We start from the raw sequence: 8,804 nt of genomic DNA on the forward strand, positions 1-8,804 counted from the left end.
TAAATACCCCAATATAATTTTATACTGATTGTTGGCTACTGTTGCAAGTTGTGTATTTCGTTTTTTGTTAGTCACACTTTGCTCTTGCAAAGAATTATGCTCGCTTAATTCATGTTTTCAATTTTTTTTTCTGTGCTAGTGATATTTCATTTTGTGACGCATATGCAAGAGCAATTAAACATTTATTGGTAATAGAGTGCATTTGTTGTTGAGAGTTTGTTAATAAATTTATATATATATATGTATATATGTATACATGTGTGTTTATATAAAATCACCTTTTAACGCCCAGATAGTTTTTAAACAGCATGAGGCCAACTAAAATAATTCAAACGAAGCAATTCCTATTTGCATAAGTATTGGTTATAAGGGTGTTCTTTTATTATCTTATCAAAACCTTTTAAAAGGAAATTGTTTTGCTGTACAATTCTTATTCTTTGCAAAAGAAAAACTACTTTTGTTGTACTTTACATAAAATTGTGCTCAGTTTATATATCTATATATTTTTATGTTTCGTTCATAATATTAACAAATTTTTGGAAGAAAATTTAAGAATACCTGCGTACCTATTAATTTTGATTTCAGCAGTATGACCGCGGTTCGATCCCCGGTGAAACCCGTTGAAATAAATAAAAACATTACGAAATTGACTGACGATGATGACGTGGCGGTTTTCGAAATGGTGCCATCGCAATATGCCAGTAAATGTTTTCTTCTTTTCAGTTTCCCAATAAAACCAAAAATAAAAATTGAATAACTATTATTATTTACCGTTGTTAAGCTCATTAATTCTTAAAAATCTTAAGTATGAATTACAATTTTGAAAAAGTTTAATTTAATGTGAACACCTTTAAGAGCATAATAGTCCAGCGTACATGTATATGTATATATTTTTGTTTAACCAAATGTTCATATAATTTTTTTAACATTAACAAGTTTGAATAATCACTATAAACGTTGCCATGTGACACGAATTCAACATTTCCGGTCCATAATCATTGCACATTTACCCAAATGTTACTCATACGCCATGGCAGCCGTTACAAAATGTGATTTAATGTTTACAAAAACATGAGGGTTACATACTTTTACTTAAACGAATGTATCCATCTAGGTGTATATGTATTTTTAGCAATTTTTTCACCATATAAATATGTTTGCTTCGTTATATCGCTCTATGTATATCTGCTTAAATAACATGGCTATGTGCGTATCGTGGTGTGGTTATAGCGTGCCCCGCCTACCACACCTAACATCTTGGGTTCAAGTTCCAGGCAAAGCAGCATTATAAAAAAGCAAGTTTTTTCAATTATGTAGAAAAAGGTTTTTCTAAGCGGGGTTGCCCTCGTCTCCGAGTGTATTTCTGTCATGAAAAGCGCTCAGTGAAGCTCATCTGCCTTGTAGATGCCGTTCGGAGTAGGCTTAAAACATGTAGGTCTTGTTCTGCGAATTGGAAAAGAAGCTCGGTCTTAAATTTCTTCGGAGTTTATTGCGCCTGGTATTTATTGATTTTGTGCGTACGTGTGAAATAATAACCTTGAAAATAGGAAAACTATTCAGTAAAAAACAAAAAAACATGACTCCTGACAAGTACTCATATGCAGAATATTTCGTGATGTGAAAATACTTTTGCACACGGTTCCTGAATGTAAAAGTAAGGTGTATGCACAAGCGTTAGCATAAGTGTAAGTGTAGCCTCTGTAAGTATTCAGGTTAAAGATAAGCTTTGCTTCATTTTAGGATTTAGATGGTTGTTACATCTTTCCACATTATTTGGTAAGATTTATATGAAATAAAAAACAGCAAAGTAGGAACAAATTAATAAAACAACATTATCAAGATAAAATAAAATAAAGTAAAATAAAATAAAATAAAATAAAATAAAATAAAATGAAATAAAATAAAGTAAAATAAGATAAAATAAAATATAAATAATAAATAGATAATTAATTGAGGATTCCACTGGGAACATTGCTCTATTGTGCCCTAATATAAAATAAAATAAAATAAAAATTAATTAATTTAAATTAAATAAAGATAAATAAAATAAAATTAAGAAAATAAAATAAATTAAAATAAAACAAAATAAAATAAATAATATTAAACTAGATAAACTAAATTAATTTATTAGAAGAAAAAATACAGTAAAGTAAATAATAGATAATATATGGAATAAAATAAAAGCAAATTTAATGAGATTTAATTAAATTACACTTTATTAAATATATATCAATACGTTTTACATTTTCTATCGGATTTTTTTAAATTCTATTTTCAGAAATTAGTCGAAAATTTATCGATTTGTTATTAAACAGTTATTTACTATTAACGAGATTAATCTACATGTTATCAAAAGGATATCAATTTGGTTTCATATAGCTTTAGATTGGTTATTAAAGAATGAACAATTTCTAGTGAGCACGTTATCGAGAAATTATCGATTTTCTTATTAAAAACGCAATGTTATCGATTTCTAATCAGCGTGCTACCAATTTTTTTTTTTTTATAATTAGCTATCAAATAAATAAATAAATGTTCGATATCGGTGGTTAACGATAAGAAGCCGAATAATCTCTTCTAAAAAGGCTTGAAAATGTTCGTTACTGTTAAGTTAATTTTTGTGGTTGAACCTCAAGCGCTGGTTTCATGCCGTTTCAGTTTTTCAAGAAGGAAACAAATATGTCAAAAAAAGTGAAATCAATGGGCGTGGACCTTTGTTTCGAATAATAATATGAAGAAGCTTTGTATAATTTTCTATGGGTAATGAAAAAAAAAAGTAAATGTAAGGCGCGATATCCTCCGAAGAGATCTAAGGCCGAGCTTCTCTTCCAATTTGCGTCGTGCTCCTCTTGATTTTCCCTACAAATTGGCCGGACGGGACCTACATGTTTTATACCGACTCCGAACGGCATCTGCAAGGCAGATGAGTTTTCACTGAGAGCTTTTCATGGCAGAAATACAATCGGAGCGCTTGCCAGACACTGCCGAGGGGCGACCCCGCTTAGAAAAATTTTCTTCTAATTTAAAAACCTTATTTCTAAAATTTTATATGATGCTTTGCCCGGGGTTCGAACCCAAGGCATACGGTGTGGTAGGCGGAGCACGCTACCATCACACCACGGTGAGATCTTTCGCAAATTTGCATGCAAGCTTTTCAAAGTCACTAATGTGGTCAATTTTATTTAAAAGTATTCTGAAAATATAACATTTTCTGAGAAAGAATTGCTGTTTTTCATAGGCCACCATTTTGATCCCTATATGTTCCACACTATATTCTTCCACACGACCTAGTCAACAATAATTATTGTAAGAGCGTATGTAAGCTACACAGTTTTACAAAATGCTAAAGAAATTCTAATTATTTCCACAAAGTAGCTTTGCCAATTTTTTTGAAGCTGGAAATGGAAGCCATTTACACCATACATACTAAGCTTCTTCAACATAATCGTATAGAATGAAATTTGCGCTAAAAGGACTAAAAAAATAAGGTGATATGTTGATGATATTGTATTATTGTTATTGTAGTTGAAAATGAGACTATGATGACAAAAACATAAAAAACTGCAAAAGAGTGCTTAGTGATTCGACATGATTGCAGAGCTAGTAAACAATTTTCAGTTGTGATGGCAATGCAAGTGCCAGGTGCTTCACTATTAAGATACAGCATGTGTGTAAATGTTGCATGTGTGTATATACACAAACATTGGTGGCGCCACTTATGTGCGCGCTAGAGTGAAAAGAAGTAGATAGCTGTTGCAGTCTGCTAAGCAATTGGAGTAAAATGTGTTCACAAGTAGATGCGATGTAAGTTATTTTCAGCAGGTGTTCTTGTTTTTTCTAGTTTTAACGTTATTTGATTAGTTTTTTTATATTTTTGTCTACAACTTACCACCACTGACGTTGAACAAAATAGGAAGCCAGTTTTAAGTGCTACGACGTTCGGAAGTATCTCATAAAAAATCGAGAAAATTTTATTTGTGCACTTTAGAAACTGATAGTGTTGGACAAGGAGAAAGCTTCAAAAGCTGTAAAAGAGTTAGGGAGGGTAGATGCGAAGTAATTGCAAAGATTTTCGATATATTATGTAAATGGAAATGCAATAAGTTAAAATGGGCATGTTTACAAGTGCAACTGCAAAATACTCACACCATTATAAACTTGCATACGTATATATGTACAAGTGTATGTACGAAGTGCAAAGTAACAAAGCAAATGGAAATAATAAAAGTGAAATGAATGAAAATGACTACCTAAGAAAATTAAATTTTAAAAGTGCTGATGCCACATTCTTTATTCATTTGCTTTAGTGTGCGAGTTGGAAAATAAAATGATAGCAGTGAATATGAAAAAGTAAATGCATAGTGAAGAACGTAAAAAAAGAAATATTTCAACGGAAAATACCAATCAGATTAAGGAGATAAACAAATGAAGGTATTTTTGAGATAGAAAATTCAGGTCATACTATTTTAAGAGAGAAGAGTCTAAATAAAGCCCAAAAGCATGCAGTTTATTAGGGTTGTGCAATTAAAAAAAATAAAAAGGCAGAATATTTACAAAAAAAATACAGTTATCTGGTTGAGGAAACCAAAGAGGAATGCAAGCCAAAGTAATTCAAATACAATTACTTAAATTGAGATTAGTTGAAAAAGCTTTTGTTATTATCTTAAAACTTAATGCTTGTAAGCCGTTAAACGAAAATCGAAATTAGATTTTATGACTATCTCCGTCGCTACTGTATATATGCATGCCGGGTTTTTCAGTTTGGTCGTTAAGCGAATTAATATTAATAGTTTGGACTGATTTAGTCTATGTGTGGTCGGTCCTCAGCGACCGGCCAGCTCGTACTAAAAGAACTCTTGATAAATGACTTTTTGAAAAGTAAGTGAGTCTTAAGCCTTGTCTCTTAAGAGACATAAGGAACTTTGTGATTCCAACAAAGTGAGTTTAGAAATTTTGTACCCCTTCGCTTTTGTCCACGCCTTTCTTGCTTGATGGATCATATGCAACTCTTGACCCCTTTTGATTCCTTCCAGACGAATTGGGACATCTACATTCGATTCGTTGAGTGCTGCACCCTCTCTCACCAACTCAACTTTTCTTTACTTTTTGTTCCTTTATGACCGTGAACCCAGTATAAGTGTATTGTCCGGCCTGGGTATAGTCTCTTCGATGTTTCATTGCAATCCAAGACATTTCTTGATGAGGTTCTGTTTGAGATTATTGCCTTGCTCGCATCCTGACTATCAATAAAAACATTTATGCGGCTGTGGATTAAACACGCTTTCTCCGGAACTTATTTTGTTTTGTTGATTTTCCGACATGGTGGATAAATTATGTACATATATTGGAACGATTTTCCGTCATTCCTTGTCAAATTTGGTTTCGAGACAAACCGGTTTCGGCGTGGTCCATCATCAGTGTCGATTTTCATTTTAAGAATTTTTGCTCCCTTTTTCACGGCTAGCATTTCCGCCTGAAAGATGCTGCAGTGATCTAGTGACCTGTAGGGTCTACAGTAAACCTGACTACTTCCATTAACTTTAAAGCATCGGTGTACACGTGTATAGTATGGTCTGCCATTTCTGCACCCTTGCGATGATTAGCAAAAGTTGTTTTGTAAAACAATCGCTAATAAATAATCGACTGGTATGTCACGCGATTTTTACTACAAACTTTCGCCTGCGGCGTTCGTTTTTCTATATTTTGGTCTTATTTTATTAAAAAATTGGATGAAGGCTACGAAGTAGGAAAAACGCGTCTTCATTGCTTTTTATGGTTATGTTATCTTTATCGAAATCATTTTAACGTCAAACTATACTTCATAAATGGCCATATGGCAAAGTTAAGGAAGGTTATAAAACAAATAAACGTTATAACCATTTGAAGTTGTAATAAGCCAATTGATCTTTTTGAAATGGTCATAACCTCTATTGTCCTTTTGACAGGTGAGCTTATTTAACCTCACCATTGCTAACAAACAGATAGATATTTCCTGATCACTTATGTGTGCCCTATGAACAAGGTGGATGCGCACTTATTAAGGGTTGAGAAGCACCCACAGAATGCATTGGCTTTGGAAAAAATTTAAGAAAAGATAGAGACCACACACAAAAAAATGTTGTTGTGAAAACCGCACTTTGTGGTGTTGTTCTATATAAAAACCAAGAAAACTGTGAATTTCATCCCAAAGAAGTGCTGAAAAAACTATTCTAAAAATGGAATTTAAAATATAATCTATCTATAAATCTTATAAAATAAAGTCGCTAAATGCCAAGTACGCACATAACTTCACACAGAATACTCCGATTTTAAAACGGTTTTCATACTCAGCTGAGCAGAGCTTCCAGAGTATATTGACTTTGTTCGCATAGCGGTAATCCGTAATGGCATAAACTAATCGAGATAGATACAGACTTCTATATATCAAAATGTTCTGGGTGAGAAAAGTAATTCATATAGCCATGTCCGTCCCTCCGCCCGTCCGTCTGTAAACACTATAACTTGAGTAAATTTTGAGGTATCTTGATGAAATTTGGTATTTGGGTTCCTGAGCGCTCATCTCAGATTGCTGTTCAAAATGAACGAAATCCACTCGATATCGTAAATTTAGAAAAACTGAAAAAGTGCGATAACTCATTACCAACGACGAATAAAGCGATGAAACTTGGTAGGTGCGTTGACCTTATGACGCAAAATAGAAAATTAGAAACAATTTTTTTAAGTCATATTTTAACAAAAAATTTATATCTTTACAGTATAAAAGTAAATTATGTCAACATTCGACTCCAGTAATAATATCGTGCAACAAAATACAAAGATAAAAGAAAATTTCAAAATGGGCGTGGCTCCGCCCTTTTTCATGTAATTCGTCTAGAATACTTTTAATGCCATAAGTCGAACACAAATTTACCAATCCTTCTGAAATTTGGTAGAGACATAGCTCTATGACGATAACTGTTTTCTGTGAAAATGGGCGAAATCGGTTTGAAACCACGCCCAGTTTTTATACACAGTCGACCGTCTGTCCTTCCGCTCGGCCGTTAACACGAAAACTTGCGCAAAAAACGATATATTTTAACTAAACTTAGCTCACGTACTTATCTGAAGTCACTTTATCTTGGTATAAAATATGGCCGAAATCCGACTATGACCACGCCCACTTTTCCGATATCGAAAATTACGCAAAATGAAAAAATTGCCATAATTCTGTACCAAATATGAAAAAAGAGATGAAACAAGGTAACTAGATTGGTGTATTGACGCAAAATATAACTTTAAAAAAAACTTTGTAAAATGGGTGTGACACCTTCCATATTAAGTAGAAGAAAATGGAAAAGTTCTGCAGGGCGATATCAAAAGCCCTTGGAATCTTCGCAGGAATACTGTTTTTGGTATGACATATATAAATAAATTAGCGGTACAGACATGACAGAAGATATTCTGGGTCACCGTGGTCCACATTTTGGTCGATATCTCGAAAACGCCTTCACATATACAACTAAGGGCTACTCCCTTTTAAAACCCTCATTAATACTTTTAATTTGATACCCATATCGTACAAACACATTCTAGAGTCACCTCTGGTCCACCTTTATTGCGATATCTCGAAAAGGCATCCACCTATATAACTAAGGCCCACTATCTTGTAAATAATCATTAACACCTTTCATTTGATACACATGTCATACAAACACATTCCAGGGTTACCCTAGGTTCATTTTGCTAAATGGTGATTTTCCTTTATTTTGTCTCCAAAGCTCTCAGCTGAGTATGTAATGTACAGTTACTCCCGAACTTAGCCTTCCTTACTTGTTTGCATTTGAAAGCTTAGACACGTGATATGGTACAGTTAATATTAATTGCAGGTATATATTATAGGGGCGTGGCAACTTGCCAAAATGTAGTAAAATATCATAAAATTTTTCTTTACACAGCTATAACGCATAAACGGATGGATGGATTTAAAAAATTCTACTTTTCAGTAAAATTTTGAAATATTTACCTTCTATCTGCATCAAAAAAAAAAAAATACTTAATTCATTTATTATATCAGCCAAATTCTTTAAACAAAAGTAACAATTGTTTTTCGAATCGAACCTTGAACCTTGAATCAAAAGTAACATTTTTACCAAAAAATGCGTGCGTGTAGTTGTTCGGTGTCAACTGTGCGCGCTAATTGCTTTTGAGTGAGACATGATGCGACACATACGTACATATATAGCATTCGCTGCGTTATTTAACTTCGTGCGTAGGTTTATAGGTATGCATGGATGTACATCACTACATAGTAGAAAACAAAGTCCCTTTTTCTGTCCCTATGTCCCTTTGAATGCTAAAACCTTTAAAAATACGCAACGGATTTTGATGCGCTTGTTTTTATAGATAAAGAGTGATTGAAGAGGAAGGAACGGATGAATGTATTTGGCTGAAAATTGGCGAAGGAGTAGCTTAGAACCAGGAGACAGACGTAGGATAATTTTTATCCCCGTTCCGGCTAGGGTCTTGAGATCAAAACGTTGACCTGTGTATCCTGGGATATGCTTGTAAAATATGGGTATCAAATAGAAGCTGTTTATGAGTACTTTGAAACGGGGTATTTTTCGTACCCTATGGTCTCGAAATATAAGCGAGAACGTGGACGCGGGTACCCCTAGAATGTGTTTATAGAATATGGATAACAAATGATAGCTGTTGATGAGTGCTTTAGTACAGGGTAGTTTCAATACTTATTGGTGACTATGGTCTCGAGATTGAGGCCAAAAGGTGGACCCTGGTACCCCTAGAAAGTGTTTATTCAATATTTA

The sequence above is a fragment of the Eurosta solidaginis genome, chromosome 4 (genome assembly GCF_040869045.1).
Source record: "Eurosta solidaginis isolate ZX-2024a chromosome 4, ASM4086904v1, whole genome shotgun sequence".
In the NCBI taxonomy this organism is placed as follows: Eukaryota; Metazoa; Arthropoda; class Insecta; order Diptera; family Tephritidae; genus Eurosta; species Eurosta solidaginis.